Here is a 14,795-nt window from a genome sequence, read left to right as displayed (position 1 = left end):
AAGATATTCCATGCAAATGGAAGTGAGAACAAAAAGCTAGGTAGCATTTTTATATCAGACAAAATAGTCTTTAAAACACAGGCTGTAACAAGAGACATAGAAGGGCATGCATACAATTAGTGGGTCAGTAGCGCAAGATATAAAAACTGTAAATATCTGCCCCAAATTGGAGTACCTAAATACATAAAGCAAATATTCACAGAGAAAAAGGGAGAAATTGACACCAATACAATAATGGTAGGGAACTTTAACACCACACCTGCATCAATGGCTAGATCATCCATGCATAAAAGTAATAAGGAAACTGTCTTTCAGTGACACAGTGGACCAAATGGATATATACAGAACATTCCATCTAAAAACAACAAAATACACATTCTTTTCAAATGCACATGAAACATTCTCTAGGACAGATCACATGTTAGGCCACAAAACAAGTCTCAATAAATTGAAGAAACTGAAATCAGATCATGCATGTTTTCATATTTCATATTTCATACTATGAGGGTATGAAACTAAATATTATTCACAAGAAAACAATTGGAAAAAAACACAAACACATGGAGGCCAAACAGTATGCTGCTAAAGAACCAATGTATCAACAAAGAAATCAAAGAGGAAATTAAAAAATACATGAAGGTAAATGAAAATGTAAACATAATGGTCCAAAATCTTTGTGATGCAGAGAAATTAGTAGTTCTAATATAGGCCTTCTCTCTCCCCTGAAAAACCTCAATTAAACAATGTATCCTTATATCTAAAGGAGCTAGAAAAAGAACAAAGCCTAATATTGAAGAAGGAAGGAAATGAAAGTCAGAGTGGAAGTGAATACAATAGATTAAAAAATAGAAAAAATAAATGAAACCAAGAGTTGGTTCCTTGAAAAGATGACCAAAATTGATAAACCTTTAGCTAGACTCATCAAGAAAAAAAATAAAGATGACCCTGATAAATAAAATCAGAAATAAAAGAGAAGTAACAGCTGACACCACAGAAATGCAATGGATTATAAGAAACAACTACAAGAAATTATATGCCAACAAATTGGAACTAGAAGAAATGATAAATTCCTAGAAACATACAACTTCCCAAAACTGAATCCGGAAGAAATGGAAAAACAGAATGGACCAATTATTAGTAATGAAATTGAATCAATAATCAAAAAACTCCCAACAAACAAAAATTCAGGAAAGGGGGAAACACTGATGAATTCTATCAAAAATTTAAAGAAGAGTTAATACATATTCTTCTCAAACTATTCCAAAAAAGGAGAGGAAGGAAAGCTTCCAAATATTTCCTACAAGGCTAGCATTACCCTGATACCAAAACCTGACAAGATTACTGAAAGAAAAGAAAAAAAGATAGCAAGAAAGAAAATTATAGGCCAATATTTCTGATGAACAGATGCAAAAAATCCTCAAAAAAATGTTAGTAAACTGAATTCACAATATATTAAAAGGGTCATTCACCATCATCAAGTGAAATTTATTGTGGGGAATGCAAGGATGGTTTAATATTTGCAAATCCATCAATGTGATACACCACGTTAACAAAATGAAGGATAAAAATCACACGATCATCTCAACAGATACATAAAAAGCATTTGGCAAAATTTAGCATCGTTTCATGACCAAAACCTCTCAATAAAGTGGATTTAGAGGGAACACACCTCAACATAATAAAGGCCATTTATGAAGAAACCACAGCTAACATAGGGAAGACAATAGGGAAAAACAACGGAAAGCTTTCCCTCTGTGACCAGCTTTCCCTCTAAGAACAAGACACAGATATTCATGCTAGACACTTTTATTCAATATATTACTAGAGGTCCTAGCCATAGCAATCAGATAAGAAAAAAGAAATAAGACATCTAAGTTGGTAAGGAAGACATTAAACTGCCACAATTTGCACGATATAATACTATGCGTAGGAAACCATAAAATTCCACCAAAAACTATTAGAAGTGGTAAGTGAATTCAGCAATGTTGCAGTATACGAAATTAATACACAGAAATGGGTTGAATTTATATACACTAATAATGAAGTAGCAGAAAGAGAAATTAAGAAAAATAATTCCACTTATAATTGCACCAAAGGGAAGAAAACACCTAGGAATAAACTTAACCAAGGAAGGGAAAGACCTAAAATCTGAAAAATACAAAATACTGATGGAAAAAACTGAACATGACACAAATGAAAAGGTATTCTACAGTCATGAATTGGGAGAATATTGTTAAAATGTCCTTATTATCCAAAGCTATCTATAGATTCAATGCAATCCCTATCAAAATACTAACAGCATTTTTCACAGTACTAGAACAAGTAATGCTAAAATTTGTATAAAGACCCAAAATAGCCAAAGCAGTTTAGAGAAAGAAGAACAAAGCTGGGGGTATCACAATCCCAGATTTCAAACTATATTATAAAGCTATAGTAATTGAAGCAGTGTGGTACTGGCACAAAAATAGACACATAAGTCAGTGGAACAGAATAGAGGCCAGAAGTAAACCTGCAATTATATGGTCAATTAATGTACAACAAAGGAGGCAAGAATATACAATGGGAAAAAGACAGTCTTTTTAATAAATTGTGTTGGGGAAACTGGACAGCAATATGCAAAAGAATGAAACTGGGCCACTTTCTTACAGCACACACAAAAATAAACTCAAAATGTACTAAAGACCTAACTGTGAGACAGAAAATCACAAAACTCCAGGAAGAAAACATAGGCAATAATTTCTTTGACATTGACCTTAGCAACATTTCTGTAGAAATGTCCCTTCAGGCAAGGGAAAGAAGTGGAAAAGTAAACTACTGGGACTACACCAAAGTGATAAAAACCTTTTGCACAGCAAAGGAAGCCATCAACCAAATGAAAAGACAGCCTACTGAATGGGGGAAGATATTTTGCAAATGATATACCCAAAAAGGATAATAAATAATATCTAAAATATATTAAGAACATACACAACTCAGCACCAAACCCCCTCCCAAATAATCTGATTAACAGACATATGAACAGATGTTCAAAATCACTAATTATCAGGGAAATTCAAATAAGATCGTAATGTGATATTACCTTACACCTGTTAGAATGGCTTGAACCCAAGAGGACAAGAAATAACAAGTGTTGGCAAGGATGTGGAAAAAAGAAACCCCTGTGTACTATTGGTGGGAGGGTAAATTAGTGCAGCCACCATGGAAAACAGTATAGAGGTTCCTCAAAAAATTAAAAATAAAAGTACTATATGATCTAGTACTTCCACTACTGGATATTTACCCAAAGAAAACACAAACCCTAATTCAAAAGGATATATGCACCCCTATGTTCATTATAGCATTATTTACAATAGCCAAGATATGGAAGCAACCCAAGTGTCCATCAGTAGAAGTATCGATAAAGAACATGTAGTCTTATATACAGTGAAATATTACTCAGCCCTAAGTAAGAATGAGAGCTTGCAATTTGTGACAACATGGGTAGATTTAAAGGGTATTTTGCTAAGTGGAATAGTTGGAGAAAGACAAATGCCGTATGATTTCATTTGTGGAATCTAAACAACAAATGAATAAACAAGCAAAAAGCCGAAAAAGACCCATAAATACAGAGAATAAACTGATGGTTGCCGGGGGGGGGGTGGTAGGGGAAGGCAAAATGGGTGAAGGGGAGCGGGGGATAATAGACTTCCATTTATGGAATAAGTCACGAGGATAAAAGGTACATTCTAGGGAATATAGGTAGTGGTATTAAATTTTTAAAAAAATATTTGTTTATTATTGAGAGAGAGAGAGTGAGGGAAACACAAAATAGGAAGTAGGCTCCAGGCTCTCAGCTCTCCACACAGAGCCCAACATGGGGCTCGAACTCATGAACCATGAGATCATGAACTGAGCTGAAGTCGGGCGCTTAACCAACTGAGCCACTTAGGCGCCTCATAAGTGGTATTATAATAGTGTTGTATGGTGATGGAGGGTAGCTACACTTGTTGTAAGCATAGCATAACAATATACTTGTTGAATTGCTATGTTATATGCCTGAAACTAGTGTAACATTGTGCATCAACTATACTTTAATAAAAAAATAAAAGAAACATGTAGTAAAAATAACCGTAACTATAATGAGCTGTTATTACTTAACACAGTGTAAAAATATGTAAATTATAACATCAATAAATTAAATGTGAGGAGAAGAGGTAAAAGTGTAAAGCTTAGACATTCTATTGAAGTTAAATTGTCATTGGTTTAAAATAGGGTGTTACAGTTTTAAGACATTTTATGTAAGCCTTGTGGTATTCACCAGGGAAAACCTGTAATTACGCAAAAGAACATGACAAAGAAGTCAAAGCATATTGATACAAGACATAAGAACATCAAAACAAACGAAAAAGGATAAAAAACAAGAAACAATGAACAAAATGGCAATGCTGAGTCCTTACTGTCAATGATTATTTTAAAACGAATTAACAGATTAAATTCTGCAGTCAAAAGTCATAGAATGGCTGATTGGATACACAAACAACAAAAACAAGGTCCAATGATATACTGCGTATAAGAAACTCACTTTAGCTTTAAAGACACACATAGACTGAAAGTGAAGGGATGGGTAAAGATATTTCAAACAAACTGTAACTCCCCCAAAAGGCAGGGGTAGCTATATGCATATCAGGTGAAATAGACTTTAAAAATGGTAAAAAGTGACAAGATCATTATATAATGACAAAGGAGTCAACAAATATATCCAACACCAGAGCAACTAAATACATAAAACAGAATAAGAGCCACAAGGAGAAATAAAGAGCAACACAATAATAACTGGGGACCTTAATGTCCCACTCTCAACAATGGATAAATCAGAGAATCAGCAAAGATATAGCAGACTGAACAACACTGTATACCAAATGGATCTAACAGATATATGTATGTATATATATGTGTGTGTGCATACACACACACACACACACAACATTCTACCCAACAGCGGGATACATATTCTTCTCTAGTGCACAGGGAACATTTTTCTAGGACAGACTATAGGTTAGGTCACAAAACAAGCCTTAGCAAATTCAAGAAGATTGAAATCAAACCAAATAGCTTCTCTTAACCACAGTGGTATGAAATTAGAAATCAATAATAAGAGGAAAAGTGGAAGATTGATGAATACATGGAAATTAAACAACACTTCCTGAATGGATCAAAGAAGAAATTAAAGGGGAATTAAAAAGTATCTTAAACAAAAATGTAGACAACATATTAAAACTTTATGAGAGAATTTCATAGCAATAAGATCCTACCTTAAGAAGCAAGAAAGCTCCTACGTAAACAACCTGGATCTATGCCTTAAACAACTAGACAAAGAACAAACTGAGCCCAAAGTTAGCAGAAAAACGGTAATAAGAAAGATTAGAGTAGAAATAAATGAAACAGAATGGAAAAGCAATAAAAATATTAATCAGACTAACAGTTGGTTCTTTGAGCAGATAAACAAAGTTGACAAACTTTTAGCTAGACTACCCAAGGGAAAGAGAGGACCTTAATTAACAAAATTATAAATGTAAGAGGACACATTACAACTGATACCACAGAAATACAAGGATCGTAAGAGGCAACTATTAACAACTATACACCAACAGTCTGGACAATGAAGAAGAAATGGAAAAATTCTAGAAATGTACAAACTACCAAGACTGAATCAGGAAGAAATAGAAGGTCTGCACAGCTAATCACTAGTAAGGAGATTATACCTGTAATTTAAAAAATCTTCCAATGATGAAAAGCCCAGGGCCCATTGGCTTTGCTGGTGAATTTTATCAAACCTTTAAAGAATGAATGCCTTCTCAAACTTTTTAAAAACAGGGAAGAGTTGGGAACCCTTTCAAACTCATGAGAAATAGGATTCATCACATTGATAAAGAAAAAAAGTCAAAGAACCATATCATTAGGTACATAAAGAGCATTTGACAAAATTTAACATCCATTCATGATAAATTAGGTAGGGAAGGGATGTCCCTAAGTATATCAAAGGCCATATATGATAAGCCCATAGCTAACATCATAGTCAATGGTGAGAAGGTCAAAGCTTTCCCAATAAGATCAGGAATAAGACAAGAGTACCCATACCCACCATTCCTATTCAATATAGTACTGGAAGTCCTTGTCAGAGCCATCAGGTATGAAAAATAAAAGGCATCAACAGTGTTAAGGAAGAGGTAAAACTGCCTGTTTACAGATGACATGATTTTATATAGATAAAATCCTAAAGACTCCCCAAAAAACCTGTTAAGATCTAACAAATTCAGTAAACTTGCAGGATACAAAGTTAACATTATGAACTAACAACATTTATATATACACTAACAACAAATTCTGTGAAAAAGAAACCAACCCATTTACGATAACATTGAAACAGTACTTAGCAATAAATTTAACCAATGAAGAGAAAAATCTTTACTCTGAATACTGTGAGACACTGATGAAAGAAATTGAAGAAGATACAAATAAATGGAAAGGTATTCCATGGTCATGGATTGGAAAAATTAATGTTAACATGTCAGTACTACCTAACATCATCTATATATTCATTGTAACCCCTATCAAGATTCCAAAGACATTTTTACAGAAGAAGAAAATCTTAAAATTGATATGGAACCACAAAAACCCCTGAATAGCCAAAGCAATCCTGATAAAGAATAAAGTGGAGGCATCACACTTCTTGAATTCCAAACTATTCTATGAAGCTACAGCAGTCAAATCAAGTGAGATTTATTGTGGAGAATGCAAGATGGTTCAAAATTTGCAAATCTATCAATATGATACACCACATTAACAAAATGAAGGATAAAAATTATATGATAATTTCAACAGATGCATAAAAAGCATTTGGGAAAATTCAACACCGTTTCATGATTAAAACTCTCAATAAAGTGGGTTTAGAGGTAACATACAACATAATAAAAGGCCACTTATGAAAATCCACAACTGACATTCTACCCAATGAAGAAAAATAACTGAGAAAGTTCCCTTTAATATCAGGAACAAGACAAGGATGTCCACTCTAACCATTTTTATTAACATAGTACTGAAAGTCCTAGCCACAGAGATCAGACGAGAAATAAAAGCCATCTAAACTGATAAGAAAGAAGTACAACTTTCACTATGTGTGGATATATAGAGAAAACCCTAAAGACTCCACCAAGACACTCTTATAACTGATAAGTGAATTCAGCACGGTTGCAGGATAAAAAATCAATATACATAAATCCACTGCATTAAAACATTTTTAATATTTATTTTTGTGGGGGGAAGGGAGAGAGGGAGAGAGAGAGAGGGAGAGAGAAAGAGTGAGTGAGCACGTGCACAAGCCTGAACTTGGGAGGAGCAGAGAGAGAGAGGGAGACACAGAAATCGAAGCAGGTTCCAGGCTCTGAGCTGTCAGCACAGAGCCCCATGCAGGGCTCAAACCCACAAACCGTGAGATCATGACCTGAGCTCAACCGACTGAGCCACCCAGGCACCCCCGGGAATTCACTGCATTTCTATACACCAATAATGAAGTAGTAGAAAGAGAGATTAAGAAAACAATCCCATTTCCAATTTTACCAGTAATAATAAAATACATAGGAATAAAGTTAACCAAGGGGGAGAAAGAGTTGTATAAAACCTTGATGAAGGAAACTGAAGACAACACAAATGGAAAGATATTCTATGCTCATGGATTGGTAGAGTATTGTTGAAATGTCCGGACTGCCCAGAGCAATCTACAGTATGCAATCTCTATCAGAATAACAGCAGCAGAACGAGAACAAATAACCTTAAAATTTTTATGGAACCTCAAAAGACCCCAAATAACCAGAGCAATCTTGAAAAAGAAGAACACAAGTCGAAGTGTCACAATCTCACCTATCAAGGTATAGTACAAAGCTGTAGCACTCAAAACAGTATGTAACTGGCACAAAAGTAGGCACGTATATCAATGGAGAATAGAGCCCAGAAATAAACTTATGATTATATGGTCAATTAATCTTTGACAAGGAGGCAAGAATATACAATGGGGAAAAAAATCTCTTCAACAAATAGTGCTGGGAAAACTGGACAGCTACATGCAAAGAATGAAACTGGACCACTTTCTTACACTATACACAAAATAAACAAAAAATGGATTAAAGACCTAATTGTGAGATCTGAAACCATAAAAACCCTAGAAGAGAGCATATGCAGCAATTTCTTTGACAATGGCCATAGCAGCATCTCCTGAAGCAAGGGAAACAAAAGCAAAAATAAACTATTAGGACTACATCAAAATAAAAAGCTTCTGCATGGCAAAGGAAACAATCAACTAAAAGACACCCTACTGAAAGAGAGAAGATATTTGCAAATGACACACCTGATAAAGGTTTAGTATCCAAAATATATAAAGAACTTATACAAATCAACACCAAAAACCCAGGTAGTCCAATTAAACATGGGCAGAATATGGGGCACCTGGGTGGCTCAGTCAGTTAGGCATTAGACTCTTGATTTTGGCTCAGATCATGATCTCATGGTCATGGGTTCAATCCTCGCATTGGGCTCCATGTTGACAATGTGGAGCCTACTTGGGATTCTTTCTCTCCCTCTCAGTCTGCCCCTCTCCTGTACTTCTCTCTGATAAATAAATAAATAAAAACTTTTAAAAAATGAGAAGATATGAACAGACATTCCAAAGATGAGATATAGATGGCCAAGATACACATAAAAAGGTGCTCAATATCACTCATTATCAGGGAAATGCAAATCAAAAGTACAATGAGGGGGCACCTTGGTGGCTCATTTGGTTAAGTGTTGGGCACTGAGCTGACAATGTAGAGCCTGCTTGAGATTCTCTCTCCTCTGCCTCTCTCCCTGCCCCTCCCCTGCTCCCCTGTTCCCATGTGCACCCACTCTCTCTCTCAAGAATAAAACAAAAAGCACAATGAGATATCACTTCACACCTATCAGAATGGCTAAAATAAAAAATATGGGAAATAACAGATGTTGGCAAGGATGTGGAGAGAAAGGAACCTTCATGCACCGTTTGTGGGGATGCAATCTGGTGCCGCGACTGTGGAAAACAGTATGAAAGTTTCTCATAACATTAAAAATAGAATTATTGTATGATCCACTAATTCCACTAGTGGGTATTTACCCAAACAATATGAAAACACTAATTCGAAAAGAGATATGCACCCTTGTGTTTCCTGCCACATTATTCAAAATAGCCAAGATATGGAAACAACCCACATGTCCATTGATAGACCAATGAATAAAGCAGTAGTAGTACACACACACACACACACACACACACACACACACACTGGAATATTATTCATCCATAAAAAACATGAGGACATCCTGCCATTTGCAACAACATGGATGGATCTTGACAGTATTATGCTAAGTGATGTAAGTCAGGCAGAGAAAGGCAAAATACCTTCTGTTCTCACTTACATGTGGAATGAAAAAAAAATCAACTCCTAGAAAAAGAGATCAGAGTTTTAGTTACAAGTCGGGGGTGAAATTGGAAGAAAGTGGTCAAAATGTACAAACTCCCAGTTATAAGATAAATAAGTCCTAGCAATGTTGTGCATAGTATGGTGCCTATAGTTAGCATGGCTGTATGATATATAGGAAAGTAGATCCTAAAAGTTCTCATCACAAACAAAAAATTCTTTTGCTTTTTTTCTTTTTGTATCTCTGAGATAAATGGATGTGAAGTAAACGTACCGTGGTAATAATTTCTCTATACATGTATGTAAATCAAACCATTATGCTGTTAGCCTTAAATTTATAGATGTATGTCAATTATAGATCAATAAAACTGGAACAACATAAATAAGAGGGACTCAATAGATGTTAGCTATTATTATCACCCCTGCAGGGAAGTCAGGAGCCATATCTTGTAGGACTTGCTGTGATCAATGGCTAAGTCTTGGACACAAAGGACAAGATAGAAGGCAAGGAAGAAGTTTGCTGGGGGATTGCATTCTCATCCGTGGCCAGTTGTGTGTGAAGGAGAACCCTAAGGAAGACTGAGAGAGACAGACCTCAGATGACAAAGGGAAGCCAGCCCAGGCCATGAGGCAGGGAGGCAGGAAGGCAAGGCCAGAGGGGAGCCAGTCTGGTTCCAGGAGACGCCCTGAGATGGAACGGAAAACCGGCTCTTGGTTTCCCAACCGGGAGCCGGTGCCTGCCAAGCGCAAGAATCCTGGGGGCCTGATGGGGCGCCTCGGTGGCTTAGTCAGTTAAGCGTCTGACTTTCGCTTAGGTCATGATCTCGCGGTTCGTGGTTTCGAGCCCCGCGTCGGGCTCTGTGCTGACTGCCAGCTCAGAGCCTGGAGCCTGTTTCGGTCTGTGACTCCCTCTCCCTCTGACCCTCCCCTGCTCACGCTGTCTCTCTCTCTCTCTCTCCTAGAAAAAAAAAAAAAAAGAATCCTGGGGGCCTGAGCGACACAGACTTGGCCACTCTCCCTCCTGGAGGCCAGCTTACCAGTAGAGCCATTGCTGGGTCAGCTGTGGCCGCTTTAGCCTAGGACAGGAAAGGGGCAGAGGTAGAGAATGGGGATAGAACTTTTACTGAACACCTATTATTGTAGACTGAAGTTGGGACCCATGTCTGGCTCCGAGGCTCTACATTAGGCCTCCAAAAAAACCTGGGTTCAAATTCTGGTTGCTATTTACTAGTGGGGCATCTTTGGAAAAGGGTTCTCCTCTTTACGCCTCAGTTTCCCCATTTGTATAATGGTGCTGAAAACAACCTCACACTGAGAAGATTAAAGAAATAGCTTGTGTCGCTGGGGAAACTAAGTCATTATCAAGCATCTGCTGAATGCGTCCAAGGGCAAGGCAGCCCAATCCTTGTTGACCACCTGCAGGCGACTATCAGGGAGACTTCTCTCCCAGTTCTGCCCTGGAGCCACACAGAACAAATGCCCCCTCCACTCCTCCCATGTGACGGTGACACAGGGTGGTCCCAGGCCCCTCCCCTGCCTCCTCCCTTGTCTTCATATGAACACACACATAGGTGCTCATGTGGGAGTTCACGGGTAGTGAGCACATGTTCTCTCGGGGCCCTTTATGGACCACAGCCTTGGTTTCCTTACCTCAAGCCAGTACTAAGTGCTTTACCTATCTACAGAGTTCACTGAATCCGCACAATAATCCTATCTGTAGTTCACTTTATTAAGGTAGAAAATAAAAACAGAGAGTCTCAGAGAGGCTAAGGTGGCAGCATCAGAATACGCAAATCTGGATCAGAATAAGTCACCCTTTTTGGCCTGGTGGTGCCTGTGGGCACATGTGGGTGCAGGGCACGCACCTCTGGACACACCATTAGAGGGCAGGTGCCAGGGGGCAGGGGAGGAGGTTGGGAGCAGCTGCCCTCTTCATCGGAGCAGGGAAAGGCTGCTCAGAGGAAAGGCCTGCGGTCCACGCTTCCTCCTCTCCCCATGCCCCCCCCTGCCTCGGGGCCAGCGGGGCCTCCGCCTTCAAGTAAGTAGCTCGGCTCCTTCCTGCACCCCATTTCCTTACAGAGAAAGCCAGGAGTTTCCGGACAGCACCTGCCTTCTCTCAGCTGTAGCCAGAGGAGGGTTTGGGGGTGTGTGTGTGGGGGGGGGTTGTGAAGTGCTGCCTCTTCCCCCAGAAACCTCTTCCTGTGGCTGCAGGTTGGGCCAGAATCAGACAGGCTGGCCCTCCAACTGCCACTTTACCTGGCCAAGTGACTACCCAGAAGCTGGACCTCACTGTCTCCACCTGAAGATGGGATGGTCACACTCACCCCAGGGAAGTCACAGACCCCCTGTCCTCACCCCACACTGCCAGAGCAGGTGCTTTCTGAGCTTGCGTCCAGGGAGGGCCTCTCCCCGAGGTCTGGCTGCACAAGGACCTGCGGCGATGCTCCTGAAGCCCCACCCTGCTTGGCTGGGTGTGCTGCTCACCCCTTGGCTCAAGACTAATCAGACGCCAGTGTCCCATCCGCCTGATCCTCCACTGTCTTGTTCCTCTCCTTCTTCCCGAAGAGGGATCCCCGGAGCCTGAGAGGCAAGGCCCCAGGAATCCTCCTGGGGAAGAGGGTACAGCAGGACCCGGGGTGGGGGGGGACTTGGCCGCTACAGAAATGTTGGATGCAGGGCAAACGAAGGGCTTGCCAGTGCCCAGATGGCGGGGGCCCCATGCCCAGGGGTCTGGCCCATTCATGTGCTCTGGGGCCCCAGGCCTGGCTTGCACGGAGCATCTGTGAGGCTGCCCTAGATGCATGTGGCTCCCACATGCTACTGGGCCCAGATCCATCTGCTTGGAGCTCTCGCGGGGACACCACATGTTGAAGAGGAACTGGCAGGGCAGGTGTGGCCATTCCAGGCAGGTGTGGACACACTGGCTCAGAACTGTGCCAACCACCTCCACCCAACAGCTGGCAAAGGTCAAACTAGAGAGAGAAAGACCATCTCCAACAGCAGCAAGAGGGCTTCAGGCACAGCCCGCCACACCGCTGAGCCCTCCCAGAGGACAGTCAGGGCACTGACATGGTAGGCGCAGGATGGTGCTTAAACACACGTTGCCCCCTCTGCTTGGGTGACCCTTGTTTGGAGCCAGGGGGCCAAGTACCAGCTCTTGGTTGCAACCGATGGTAGTGGATTTGAGGCGATCCTCCACTTTTGAGCTTCTCTTCTGGGAAGCAGAGCTGTAAGGTCCTCATGGTGACCTTCAGTAGGTTCTCCGGGGCAGCAAGGGACCTTCATAGCCCACCTGCTTCCCTGGACACAGCAAACCTGAATGATCAAGTTTTGGCTTCCCTGGGATCTGGCCCCTGATGTGAGGATCTTCATCCTGCTAATCCTCACTTCACAGTTAGAAGCATGTTTACCCACATTATGGCCTTCCAGGCTCACCAACCTGGCCGCACATGGACTATTTTCCCATTTCACAGAAAAGAAAACTGAGGCCCATGAGGATGAAGCTACTTTGCCAGGGTTCCAGGGTTGGAAAAGGAGCAGTGAGCTTTGATTCCCCATTCGTTGCTCTTTCCTCACTGGGCTTAGCACAATTCCTGCTGCATAGTAAGTGTGCAGCAAATGTTACCTTCCAGGTGTCACCCGGGCTTCTGTAAAGGGTCCCAAGAGGTTTGGTGAATGCTGGCTTTGGGATTCAAACCCTGGCTGTGTCTATTGCTGAGTGACTTGGGGCAACAAACGCAGTCTCTTCACTTTTTTCTTAGTAACACGGAGACACCTTTTAAGGGCAGAAAGCATGAACATGTTTTGTCTTCTATACTTTGCCCCTTCCCATGCAACACCAAAGAGGGTCCGTGCCTGGCTTGCCATTCCTCCCACCTCCCCGGCTGCCCCTGGACCTAGGCTTTGCTGTTCTGTAATGCAAAGTCAGGAGAAAGGAGAGCGCAGAGAGCAATGGAGATAAAGGACTCGATAGCGAGTGCTGCAGGGAGGACTTGGGATGGAAAGTCAGGCTTTCTGTCTCTTTCTCACTCCCACTTCTTACACCAAATGCGTGGGGTTTTCCCACACCAACAACCAGTTCTCCAACTGGGCGTCCAACGGTTCAATTCAATTCTGACACTGACTCCCTGGAGCTGGCAGACCTCGCAAGTTAAGAGCTTGGTGCCACAAGACTGTCCCCTGCCTCAGATGCAACTCCCAGGCCTCCTGCACTTCTGATCGACCAACTATAAATTAGGGGTTTCCTCTTTGGGTTGGAAAATTTGCTAGAATGGTTCATAGAACTCAGGGAAAATACTTTATAACGTCGTTTACAACACCCCATGATAGTAAAGGGTAAACATGAACACCAGGTGAAGTTACACAGGGTGAGGTCTGGAAGGCTCCGAGCACAGGAGCCTGTGGAGTTGAGATGCGTCCCCCTCTCTGCACACACGTGGGCTTGCCCACCTGGAAGCTCTCTGAACCCTGTTGTTTAGGGTTTTTATGGTGGTTCCACTACACAGGCATAACTGATTAAGTCATTGTTCATTAGTGATTTACTCAATCTCCAGCCCTTCTCTCCTCTCTGGGTGTGTGTGTGTGTGTGTGGGGGGGGTTGTGTTGAAAGTTCCAATCCTCTGATCACAGGGTTGGTTTCTTTGAAAACCAGCCCTTATCCTAAAGCTAACTAGGGGCCCACCGAGAGTTACCTCCTTAAGCATAAATTCAGGAGTGGTTGAAAGGGGCTTATTAACAACAACAAAAGATGCTCCTCTCACACCCATCACTCAGGAAATATCAAGGGTTTTAGGGGCTCTGTGTGTGAAACTGGACAAAGAGCATATATACAATTGTTACTATATCACAATATTGCAAAGGTATCAATGGGCATTACCCTCAACTGTTCATTTGGATCCCCTTCAGGGTCACAAAACAAAAGCAGACAATGAGTTATTTAAAACTTTTCTCTTGGGGCACTTGGGTGGCTCAATCGTGATCTCACGGTTTGTGGGATCGAGCCCTGTGTGGGACTCTGCACTCACAGCATGGAGCCTGCCTGGGATTCTCTCTCCCCCTCTCTCTCGGTCCCTTTCCCACTTGCACGTGCTTTCCCTCTCTCAAAATAAATAATTTTTTTTTTTTTAAAAAAAACCTTTTTTTTGGTTCCTGGCTGGTTCTTTGGTCAGCACCACTGGTCTGAGACTGAACGACATGGGTTTTCGTGTTCACAGGAGTCACACTTTCTTACAGGATCATTGTAAAGGTAGGAGAATCTTTTGTTAAGTGGTTAACAGAGCGCTTAGCATAAAGTCTCAATAAAGCAGCACTTCTTACTGTATTATGTTGTAC

Source organism: Crocuta crocuta, unplaced genomic scaffold (assembly GCF_008692635.1).
Source record: "Crocuta crocuta isolate KB4526 unplaced genomic scaffold, BGI_CrCroc_1.0 scaffold271, whole genome shotgun sequence".
NCBI lineage: Eukaryota > Metazoa > Chordata > Mammalia > Carnivora > Hyaenidae > Crocuta > Crocuta crocuta.
This window is presented reverse-complemented; position numbering follows the sequence as displayed.